Here is a 12,996-nt window from a genome sequence, read left to right on the forward strand (position 1 = left end):
ATAGTCCCTGAAACACTAGCGGTATGGTATGTGCTACTATCAAATCAAAAAGCCAACTACTAGCTTATTCTTGGTGGACATTGACATTTTGTTGTTGGAAATTGTCAAAGCACTAACATTAAGAAGACTGGAATAGACATCAAGGGCAATCCAGAGGACTGCACTCAGTGCCTCTAGAGCTATTGCTGGTTCAGAGTTTTGTTTAACACCGTTTGCCGACTGGGCAAGCTTAGCTACCTACACAGACCGACTCATAATAATAGTAAATAGTAGTAGCACAGAGAGTGATGGTAGAGAGGCAGGATAAGAATGTAGAAACAGTCTACAAGAAGATCAAAGACTATTTTGTAAAAAATAGAATTAGGAAACAGTTTGGAATAAATAGGAGCTGTAAAAGTTAGGGAAGTATAATTATATTAACAAGAGAACAACTTACTGGGGCCAGCAGAAGACCGTTCCTGAGCACTTTGTTCCACCGGAGTCTGGGGTGGAGTCTTCTTGCCCCTGGGAGGTGCTGATGATCATGAAATAAACACAAACATGGATGATTGCTTTTTTTTAAATATATGATTTCTTTGACCACAATCTAAAATTATCTCGGGGAAACAAATTACCAACAATTGCACTACATGTATTGTATTGATCTGATCTGGTCAACTAGGATAGATAGTACAGTATTGCTGGATTTGCAGACCGTCTACTTGGAAAGTTATGTAAATCACTAACTAAACCAACAAAAAAAAGGTTCTACTACGACTGCCAGCACTCAGCAGCACCCGACGTAACAGACACAGTCCGTCATCATGATAGCAGACCACTAAAAAGTGTCCTACTACTAAATAACAAGTAATACTATACTCAACCTTTCAATCCACCACTATCTCTTCTTAGTGCCAGCAGGAGTACAAAGAAAAGACTAGACTTGAGTCTCTAGTCTCTCTATCATTACACAGTTCTGCTCAAATAAGCACAAAGTTGCAAACAAGTAAGCATAGTAGCAACGCCACTGAGCAGGCTAGCACCTGCAATCACAGAAGCTATTTAAACATTAATTTACCTGAAATGTAATCGAATCGGCAGCATTCTTGCTCTCCGGGAAAAAGATATATTAGCAATATAACTCAGAGCAGAAGAAAACAAAGTAGTTATTAAATAGCTACTCACCAAGGCCAGGGATCTCCACGCCTAGCAGGTGGAGCAGGTCCTGCTCCTGGTCAAGGACGTCTGCCCACCGGTGCGTCATTGGTTATAGGTGCGCCCAACCCCCGACTCCCTATGCATGGCCCGGCACACCTTATCCCACAGCTGGCAACGCTCCCGGAGGCCATACCCTGCACTGGGCTTGCCCCCTGCTGCCACGGTCTTTGGGAGGTGGTGCTGAACATAAAATATAAGTGCGGCCTCCTCCACTGCGATGAAAATCTTCCTGGCCACTACATCCTCCCCCCTTAATCGCCGAAAGGAATACAAATCAAGATGGCCACGCTCATTGAGGACCGCGTGGGTAAGTTCGCGCAATATTTCCCCCGCGAGCACGCAAAAAACGCATGCGACCACGTAATCGCGCCCCACGCATAACGCGAGCATGCAACTAGCTAGTTTCCTTTTTCTATCCAAACTATAAACTTTGAGGACTGAAGCTAGCCAATCACTATGTGTTGGTGGGATTGGACTTATCCATTTTATGCAAACCTCCCTCTTTGCCAGGAGGATCAACATAAAGATTAGATTTTCCTGGGTTTTAGTTAATGTTCTCAAAACACTTATGTCTGTAACCCCAAAAATAACTAGGTCCATACTTACAGTTAGTTGTTTTCCCAACACCCCTTCTAAGGTGGTTCCTACATCTTTCCAGAAGTCATCGAGACTGGGACACTGCCTGAACATGTGCAGGTCATCGGCCTTCTGAAGTCCACATTTTGGGCAGTTCTTTATTGTGGATCCGTTCAGTTTGGATAACCTTTTTGGAGTCCAATAGGCTCTATGGATGGTGAGTAAATGATTTCTTTTAAGAGCAGCAGAAGTTACAATCGACCAGCATTTGCTCATAGATACTTGCCATGTATTAGTTGTATCCAGTGTCGGCAGATCTTTCCCCCAGATACTCTCCGGAATCTGGAAGTCCTCCTCCCCAGCTGAAATTAGGGACCAGTACCAGAAGGATATTTTGTTACCAATCTATTGAAAATTGCTGAAGAGAATGGAGCATTAGAATTGACGTACATGTTACAAGAGAGGTAATGACAATTATCTCTATATAACATTTTAGACCATACAGTAATGGATAGGGATACTGAATTTGGGGTTTCTTTGTTCTCACTAGGGAGTGAGAGTTAATACTTGGAGTAAGATAATAAGAAGAAATTAGGAGTCACAATGCCCTACATGCTCAAGATTTGGATATTCAAGATAGGTGAGAGGAGATGATCTATTGCATAGAGAAGGATGAAGGTGATGATTAGCAACATTACTGAATAATGATAATTTGTGTCTGTATAGTGATTGACTAATGTGAAGGTTTCTAAGATCTTTTTGTCACGAAAATAGCGTCCCACTGTTCTATTTGACACATATAGATTGTAAAATAGGTAGTTTCTAACAATTGTGCTGATGGATTCATAGAATGGTATGTAGGCAGGTTTTCAACAGGTTTTTGGATTGCAGTATATTGATGTATAGAATGGTATATAGGCAGGTTTTCAAGACTAGGACGATTTACTACTGTTTAGTGTGTATGTACAATACAGACTTTTTGATTGTTGTTATTTTCTTTCGTTACAGCCCTGATGATGTCCCAGATGGGACGAAACGCGTAGGCTGTGGATCTGTATTTAAAAGGAAATCTTGATTGTACTACATTTGGAATATGTAAACCGGATATCTGCATCAAGAAAAATTATTTGAATTCATTGTATGACTTTAATAAAACAACTGATTACAAGTATCTAGGAAACTTGCTTGGAACACTCTTTTGTTCTTATGAAGACAGTAGTAATATTTTTGCTAGAAAATATTGTTTACTTTTGACGCTTCTTCTATTTTGATGTTTCAACAAGAGGTTAAACTATGTGCCATTAACAATTGAAAAATACGTTAACATAGAAAAATGAAGATGATGAACATGCAATTAAACAAAAATGTCTTTCATGGGTCAACATTACTCCCATGGCTTTCTCCCGGGAGTGTGCTGCTGCTTTTGGTGGTTGGGCATGTGGTAAATTATACGCTGGCAATGCTGGATGGCTTACTATCGGTATGAGTAGAAGGAGAGTCGCATGTGCTGGATGTTACTGCCCTGAATTGGCCTATGTAGGTTGAAACTTGAAGTATCACTTGCAAAGTCATTGTTGGTCTTCAGAAGATCCTCGTGAGGCCTGATTTTGTGTCCGATGAGGATAATACTGACCTAGTGTGGGACAAGCGATGGCCTTGAGCTGGCATGTTGTAGTGAGCCTGTCGACTCTTCTAGACAGTGCTTGTTCTACGACCTGAGGTCCATGGAACATGCTATGTGTCTCAACTCTTCCCTCACCACACAAACTAGTAAATACAGTAATAATTTTCTCTAAATAGCAACAAATGCAGACAAAGGTAACTAGCTGTATCTTCTGAACATGCAACTATGTTTTTTTATAAATGCATAGAACCATTGCTAGGTAGCAGTCTGATTTTATGGTCTCTTGACATGGGATATGGCAACTAGAGTGCAACTTATTAGCTGTGTTCCTCTGTGTGTTAGTTGTGGTTAAACTACTTCCTAACACAGCTGAGACATGTCAGTACTCAGACCTTCTGTTGGAGAACTCATCATTGGCCTTATCCCCAGGCAACTAAATGGATCTGAATATAATTGTTTACATCATACAGTACTAACAATGTCATTCTTAGCGTGTATGAGCGTAAAGTAAGTTTAAGGTCGATGAAATAAGTAAAGTGTGCAGAGACATTTGGTGCTTTGGATACTAGAATGTCTTCCTCTGATACCATTATAATCTGAATTCAACACCATCTCTAAATATGGCATGCACTCGCATGATTATGAAAAGTACTTTACACATAAAAAAACATGGATATCCTTGGCATACACATTCACACCACGTTCATGTACATACTGCCAGTGCTATGCAGTCCCGCCAAGGCTTCCCCAGCAGGCGAGGCAACACCAATTACTCCATGCACTGCCCCAGGCATGAGTGTTGCCTACAATACGGTGTATGTGAGTGCTAGTGTGACTTCTTTCGTTGCAGGGATTATGTGTAAACAGAACTATGCCTGGGATAACAGAACTTCGGTATGTAAGGACTGAGTCACCATGTAACATAGGTACCTATGAACCCCAATCCTGACTAGCTCATAGTGCCTTACCTGCCCTCCTAACTATCCCAGAGAGACAGGTAAATTGACACACCAGAACACAACACTATAGTCTCTTCAGGAAACCGTGGAATCCTTGTCATTTTCTCACACATGCATGCCCATAAAAAACAAAACAAAGACACGAGAAATGTTTGCAATATTTATTTAAATTACTGTGCTTTATTATAAAACAACTGCGATGCAACTAGAAAACATATGCATTCCGACAGAGTGAGTAGCATCACACATAAACTATATACAATGAGAAGCCCTACCATGTTTAAAGATATATCTACCTCAGCCTATCCTCACTATGAGAGCACAGTGATATGTCATAGATCTCTGGGATTAGAACCGAACCCCATACCTTTTATTACTGTTGGGTGATTTGCATCTGGGGTTGCGCAAGGCTGGCACATTCATCTAAGGACCTCTCCTTTGCAGGAATTCCCCGATTTGTTATTAAATGCCACATCTGGGTTTATAAGATATGAGGTGTCTTTTTGAAAACAATAGATGTGAATGTATGTTATTTGTAAATGCCAAGCTACCTTGCTAACCAAGCACAGAAGACAGGGCACAGTGTTATTTGACCTTGTACGAGATGTTCAGAATTAGTCCCAGGGAGAAGAACGAATAATAAAAACATGTACAGTGTTTTGCTAAAATAACATTGTTGCACAAAAGTAAACATACTGAGTGCAACATCTGCAAAGCAAAGCAGGCTACAAATTGCAGTTAGGCTAAAAAAGGGAGAACTAAGTAGGCCCTAAAAGGAACTCACAACACTTTTAAGGGAATCTTACTGTTCCATTGGCCTCAAGGACATTGTTGGCAACGTCTGAGGTGATTGTACCTCTTTTATAATTCATTAACTACTTAACAAAATATTTATTTTCCTTAGTGATTTACTCCACCAAAATATCCTACTTCTTCTCAGTGAATCACTTCTTACATTTTAGGCTACTGCGTAAAGTGTCACAATATTATTATCATTTTTGATTGGATGGCACAGAATTTCACACTGTGGCCTATTCTCTGTTGATTTGTGGTGTCCTGACTGAAGTGATATACTCAGTTTTAGGGATGCGTGTAAATCTCTAGTTTGTGAATCTCTCCTTTTATTAGCAATTTGTCTAGTTGCTGTTTTCAACAGGTTGATACTAAGATTCTCACACAATGCTGGTGATTTAGTAAATCACAGTAACCCCTAAGCGCTACTCTTTGCAAATTGTTTTGCACATTTAGATTCAGGAGGACATCCGTTGTGTGAAGATGTCTGATCTTGACTTTAAGGTCAATGGTGTCACATTCTCTTACCAGCTTGGCACTGTTGGATTTCGCCCTTTTTGCAGGGTCATCCCACAACCTTTCACCTTACTCCTGTATTTTGACTGACTCGTTGTTAGTGGTTTTATGACTCTGGGCACTTTACCACTGCTGATCAGTGCTAAAGTGTATATGCTCTCTCTTGTAAACTAGATAAGATTGGTATGCGCCTGTTTGGCATATTTAATTTACCTATTAATCTGTGGTACAGTGGTATCCCATATACCCAGGGCATGTGCCTTAAATGCTGCTGGTGGGCTGGCTTGCAGCACTGCATTTCTATGTGCTATGTGTCTTTGTGTCTGCATTTGAAGTGGTGGGAGGAGTAGCACCTGCACCTGAGTAGGTCTGTGCCTACCTTGCACAATGCTGGCTCCACCCCTTGTGGTCTGTCTGCGCCCAAGGCTTACACTGTGAATGTGGGGTGTTGTGCACTTGCAAATGTATTTCAAAGTGGCCCCAGAACAAATACATTTGGAATATAAGTAATGGGACTGTGTCCCCTTGTGAGAGGAGAAGACACTGCATGGGACCAGAGGACTGCTGTGTGCCAGGAGGAACAGGCATCTGGGACTATCTACTAATGGGACTGAACCTGCTGCCTGCTGGGCAGCAGAGGGGACTGCCACTATGCTAAGGGACCCTTTGTGCTGGCCTGCCTGTGCCCTGTTTTCTGGCCCAGGGATATACCAGGGCCATCTGACTGACCCTGGGCATTTGCAAAAATATAGCGCTTGGTGAGCGCTGTGCTGGTTTCCTTCTTTCACTTCGAGCAAAACGTGTTGAGCGCTTCACTTTGTCCAGCAGAAGGAGCGGTTGTTTGCTCTGCTCCCTGATTTGAGCGTGTGGAGCACTTCAGATGTGCAGCGCTCAGAAGCGCTGTGTTGGGCGCTAGTTTTTAATTACCTGAGCCGAGACGTGGGCTCACACTAACACCAGTGTGTTGGGCGCAGAAGAGTTCAGACGCGCTGTAGGAGGCACCAAGAAGTTGCAGTTTGGCAAATCCTCATGCTGCTGGGGCACTTATTGCTGATTAGCAACCTGGAGGAACAGCCCGCCGCAGCCCCACCCTGCAGGACGCTGCATCGAGCCTTGGAGTGGCAAGGGCGCGCTCTAGACAGGACCAAGCTGCATCGCTTCCATCTCTGTGCCACACCCGAAGGGAGTTCCATTCAAGCACTGAAGCCCAGAAGGAGCCTGCATGACTCAGGGCTGACTAGTGGGTGATGCGCCACAATGGTGTACCGGGCCTGAGGAGGCTGGTTCAAGTCCCCCATCCTTGCTGTGTTGGGTGTCCTGTTTTGTTTTTGTTGCTGACTCACATGTATGGAGGCAGCTTCTGCTGATGACTCCCGACGAGTGACATCCCCCTGCAGGTATAGAAAGTGAGTGTGGCCCCTCCTTCCTCTTGTCTTGGTGATATACCGCTGGCTGGGGGGTGATGCACCACAGTGGTATTCTAGGCCTGAGGAGGCTGGTGCAGGGGCCCCCATACTTGCTGTGTTGGGTGTCCTGTTTTGTTTTTGTAGCTGCCTCACATGTATGGAGTGGTAAGTATAATGGACAACTCAATCTACCCTTGAGGGCTTGGGCAAAGTAAATGGACAGGTAAGTGTGCCTTCAAGGGATTTCTTATAATGCTTAGTTCGAGTATTTACTATCTTATATCTGCTGGTGAGTTATTCATGGTTATTTTGACAACAAAGTTCTTTTATACTTAGAAATCAATCTTCGCAAAAGATATACTTTAAAAAAGTTGCAAAAACACGGGTGTATATAAAAATAGTCGATTTCATCTTGAGATTTCATGAAGGGTACTCAAAATAATACATACAAAGAAACAAGAAGGCAATAGTATGATATTTCAAACTTCACAGTTCCAATTGTAAACACTTTTTCACAATCTCAGTACAAACATAAATTTGGGAAAAAAAGTGTCTGAGTCGACGTTTCGGTCTCTAGACATGCTTCGATGAGACCATCTTCAGGACTGAAATGTATTGAAAGCAGTTGACCCCTGAAATCACCAGTGTATAAAAATATCTTATGTATCAGCCACAGTATTCCAGCCGTGACTTAGGACCTGCAGCCGGCGTATCCTAGCCTTTAATTCGGAAGCCTATGGGATGTTTGGGATACTGGCTCTGTTAAATCTGCGCTCCGTTTGATGAGCGGGCGTTTACTTCTAAGGCGTATGTTCACACTGTTACGCTTAAGAGTCTGTGATATCCTTACGTAGAAAACGACCGAACATACACTGATTTTTTAAAGTATATCTTTGCGAAGATGATTTCTAATTATAAAAGAACTTTGTTGTCAAAATAACCTTGAATAACTCACCAGTCTCATGTATAGAGGCAGCTGCTTCTGGTGATTCCCTTTGTGGGGGGATGAGTGATATCCTCTTACATGGGTAGAAAGTGAGTGTGCCCCCTCCATCCTCTTGGTGACATACCTCTTGAGAGAGGCACTTGTCTTGATGTTAGGATGGGACAAGGCCTTGACAGAGGACCCAAGTCCTGCAGGACGAAGGAACCTCCATGACATTGCCACATTTCCCATAAGAGAGGCCCGCTGGCTTCTGTGCTCCATGCTCTGTGGAGACTTACTGCTCAACGGGTAATGTGGATGTATTAGTCTGTACTGCTCCCGGGTGACATCAGACGGGGATCCCAGAGAGGAACTCCCGCAGCACCCGGGTGCGAGGCGGGACTGGCCTGCACCTCTGCCACCCCAGCCGCCCATCCATCTCACTTGGAAGGAGGGCAAGGGTGGAGGGTTAACGGGAGCAGGAGCGGAGGGCTGACTGAAAGTTAGCAGTGGCGGAGCCTGGGAGAGGAGGAAGGAATCGGTGGTTGAGGAACATGCTGCGGAGGCCGGGGAGCCAGAAAGCCGACAGGGGCTCCTGCCTGCTGCTGGTGCTGGGTGGGCTGCCGCTGCACTGCCTGCTGTCTGATACCCTAGTAAATCACTTAATCTCCCCATTCCTGAATGTGTAATGTTAATATGAGGCTCATGTAAAGCGCTCCAATATGTTCAGGTCGAGTTTGCGCTATATAAAATATGCACAAAAAAAATCTCGCCATCTCCATTCACCAACCCTACTCTCCACTCATCCGGCAGAGCCCAAACCACATGGCCGATTCCCAGTGGAGCTGCACCAACAGCTATAAGGGAGATTGGCTCTGGCACACTGCCATGGTAGTCACCTACCCAGCCGGACTTAGGACATATGTTCTTGTCGCTTTCTCCGCTGTTGTTTTCTTCCTATTAACCCTTTGATGCTTTGGCCCTGGACAAGTATCTCAGTTTTGACGCCTATTTGTAGAGAATGAAACGTTCCACCGGCTGTGGAGACCTAGCTTTTTGACCAATGACCGGTGGAGCTACCTTGTTAGCTAGGGAGGAGACTTCTCCCTCGGCCGTCACCTACCCAGCCGGACATTGGGCAGACTTTCCTTCATCTCTCCACTGTATCTCCTCCCTGTTACCCTTTTACTGTACCCCCTCACCATTATACGCACCACTAATCAACAGATGTATTTGTAACTTATGTATTTTTTTGTAACAATGTTTTTTGTAACCAATGTAATTTTCCTCATGTAAAGCACTCTGATACCTCCGGGTCTAGCCAGCGCTATATAAAACTCAAGTAAGCAAATAAATAAATAAATAAATAAAATATTGGGCCCTGATATAGCGTATGTAAATTTCTATGGATTTACAGTATCAGGATCCTGATCGTTATGTCAGGAAGTTGCCGTCATGGGTATGATGATGGTGGGTGGGTAACCTGTGCAAACTAGGAGTAGTTACTCATTGCACTACATGTTTGTTTATGCCCTGATGTGGATATATGTGATGTTACATTGCTAGCAAGGATATTTCCATAATATGTGCAACTTACGAGTATTTACTATAGTGTACTGCAGATGTGGTTTATGCATAGTGTTTTAATCTAAGGGCAATCCTGCCAGTAGCTACTGGTGACCTTAAATTAAATGTTTATTACAGTGGCCCGATTGGCTAAGTGATTTATATAATCCCTTGGAAGTCATGACAAGTGCCTAGTGGCACTGTAATATATGTGATTGTGTTCTAATGTGTTTTTATGGATAATACAAAGGATATTTTCATATAACCTTGTGCGTAGTTTCTTTTGAGTTGTGCCTTGTGTGTCACTGCTGTGTGATTGTGTTGCACAAAAGCTTTACACATTGCCTCTCTGATAAGCCTGACTGTTCTGTCAAGCCACCAAGGAGGTGAGCAGGTGTTATCTTCAGTGTCTAATTCTCTTGCCCTGACTAGAGTGGTGGGTTCTGTCTGGCTTAGGTGCATACCCAAGCCAACCAGAAACCCATTTCTAAAATTGGTGGTAGCGGTGGGATAGGACTTGCGTTTGCACAGTACCACAGTGATGCATGGTTGCACTACACACAATTTAGACAATCACATGTTTTAGTTTTCTCCTGATTTTCTCTCAGTAGTCATTTATATTGTGTACTCCTGCTTCAGCTCTCACGCTGAGGAATCTGTTGTTGCACGTGTGTGTTAGTACCTTACCAAAATAGCATCTATCTTTAACTTCCAATATCTGTGGAAATACAGTCTGGAAGAGCAAAAGGGGTTCTGCAGGGACAGGAAAATAGTAGTGACTGCAGCAGGCACCCAGCAAAGCCTTCAGGAAGTCATGCTCTGATGGCAAAAGGACAGACGAGAAAAAGACTATCATAGGGGGCTGCATAGGGGGCTGCACTATACTGACCAGTGTCCAGAAGAGGCATCAACAGAGACCCAGGAGTGTGGCAGTTCCGAGGGAGATCCTGAGGAGGACCCCGAGATTACAGCACGTCCATACTTTACATTAGTTTGTGTGCTTGCCACTTTGTTTTCCTCGGTTTCTGTTGGTTGTAGTATGCTACTTCCTGTGTTTTTCGTGGGTTTTTCTTATCAGTGGAGTTTGGCCCAAGTAGCCCTTTTTAACTTTTCATTCACTTTTTGAAACTACTTTTTCTTTGTGAGTAAGCATGTTGGCCAACTGCATGTGATTTGGGCTGGTTTGATGCTCACAAATCTAAAAATAGTTCTGGAATATTTTAAAAATAAAATGTGTGCAAGTTTTTTGCAGACATTTAGACTGAGCGTTTAGCTATTAAACTGCTTTCTGTTTTTTTTATACAGTGTTTCACCGAGTGTTGGCAATTGCTAACTCACACCCCCTGTTGGTGCCTCAGCCACAGATCCCCCCTCCCTCAGACCATCTCTGCTTTTCCCTTTGTTGTTCATCTGACATCACTCATCAGTGTGTGTAGCCAAAATTCACTTTCCAGAACACGTTAAGCTGTGTATCTAGACCCCAGACTTGTTCTAAGAGCAAAAGCTGATACATGGTTTGTGCGGGGCTCGGATTTATCAAATCCTTCGGTTCGTGGGTGTGCAGTTTGAACTGGATGCCTGCTTGTGGAAAAGCTCTAGTTCTGTTTTTACAGCTAGACGCCTGTTTTTGTGCCCAGCCCTGCCACTCCCCCGCTGCTCCGCCCCTATTTAGGAGCGTGTTTCTCCTCACTCTTCGTGTTTGTCAGTGGCCCGGTGGCAGTGGGCAGACTGGCCAACGCTTGGTGAGCTTGTTACTATCCCACGCATCTCGCCCCGCTGATTGCGAGCGGAGGTGCTTTTTTCGCGGTTCATTGTTCTTTTAAAATTGCCACTAACCTTTTTTTAAATTATGCAGGTGCTGATGTGATTTTGCTCCTAGGGGTGAGCTGCCGGCTGGGGCTGATCGTATTTGCGGGCTCCCAGCGGCAGCGGGCGCCATCTTAGCTTGGGCTCAATCCACTATCCCAGCCCTGCCACTCCCCCGCTGCTCCGCCCCTATATAGGAGCGTGTTTCTCCTCACTCTTCGTTTTTGTCAGTGGCTCGGTGGCAGTGGGCAGCCTGGCCAACGCTTGGTGAGCTTATTACTATCCCACGCATCTCGCCCCGCTGATTGCGAGCGGAGGCGCTTTTTTCGCAGTTCATTGTTCTTTTAAAATTGCCACTAACCTTTTTTTAAATTATGCAGGTGCTGATGTGATTTTGCTCCTAGGGGTGAGCTGCCAGCTGGGGCTGATCGTATTTGCGGGCTCCCAGCGGCAGCGGGCGCCATCTTAGCTTGGGCTCAATCCACTATCCCAGCCCTGCCACTCCCCCGCTGCTCCGCCCCTATTTTGGAGCGTGTTTCTCCTCACTCTTCATGTTTGTCAGTGGCCCGGTGGCAGTGGGCAGACTGGCCAACGCTTGGTGAGCTTGTTACTATCCCACGCATCTCGCCCCGCTGATTGCGAGCGGAGGCGCTTTTTTCGCGGTTCATTGTTCTTTTAAAATTGCCACTAACCTTTTTTTAAATTATGCAGGTGCTGATGTGATTTTGCTCCTAGGGGTGAGCTGCCGGCTGGGGCTGATCGTATTTGCGGGCTCCCAGCGGCAGCGGGCGCCATCTTAGCTTGGGCTCAATCCACTATCCCAGCCCTGCCACTCCCCCACTGCTCCGCCCCTATATAGGAGCGTGTTTCTCCTCACTCTTCGTTTTTGTCAGTGGCTCGGTGGCAGTGGGCAGCCTGGCCAACGCTTGGTGAGCTTGTTACTATCCCACGCATCTCGCCCCGCTGATTGCGAGCGGAGGCGCTTTTTTCGCAGTTCATTGTTCTTTTAAAATTGCCACTAACCTTTTTTTAAATTATGCAGGTGCTGATGTGATTTTGCTCCTAGGGGTGAGCTGCCAGCTGGGGCTGATCGTATTTGCGGGCTCCCAGCGGCAGCGGGCGCCATCTTAGCTTGGGCTCAATCCACTATCCCAGCCCTGCCACTCCCCCGCTGCTCCGCCCCTATTTAGGAGCGTGTTTCTCCTCACTCTTCATGTTTGTCAGTGGCCCGGTGGCAGTGCGCAGACTGGCCAACGCTTGGTGAGCTTGTTACTATCCCACGCATCTCGCCCCGCTGATTGCGAGCGGAGGCGCTTTTTTCGCAGTTCATTGTTCTTTTAAAATTGCCACTAACCTTTTTTAAAATTATGCAGGTGCTGATGTGATTTTGCTCCTAGGGGTGAGCTGCCGGCTGGGGCTGATCGTATTTGCGGGCTCCCAGAGGCAGCGGGCGCCATCTTAGCTTGGGCTCAATCCACTATCCCAGCCCTGCCACTCCCCCGCTGCTCAACCCCTATTTAAACGGGCAGTATGAGGCCGCGCAGCGGACGAGCGCAGCGGGCGCGACGAAGGTGGGCCGGAGTTGCGCCTGAGTTAAGCCCGTCTGCGCCCGTCCGCGGCCAGCCGGGG

This window comes from Lissotriton vulgaris, chromosome 8 (genome assembly GCF_964263255.1).
Source record: "Lissotriton vulgaris chromosome 8, aLisVul1.2, whole genome shotgun sequence".
Classification (NCBI taxonomy): domain Eukaryota; kingdom Metazoa; phylum Chordata; class Amphibia; order Caudata; family Salamandridae; genus Lissotriton; species Lissotriton vulgaris.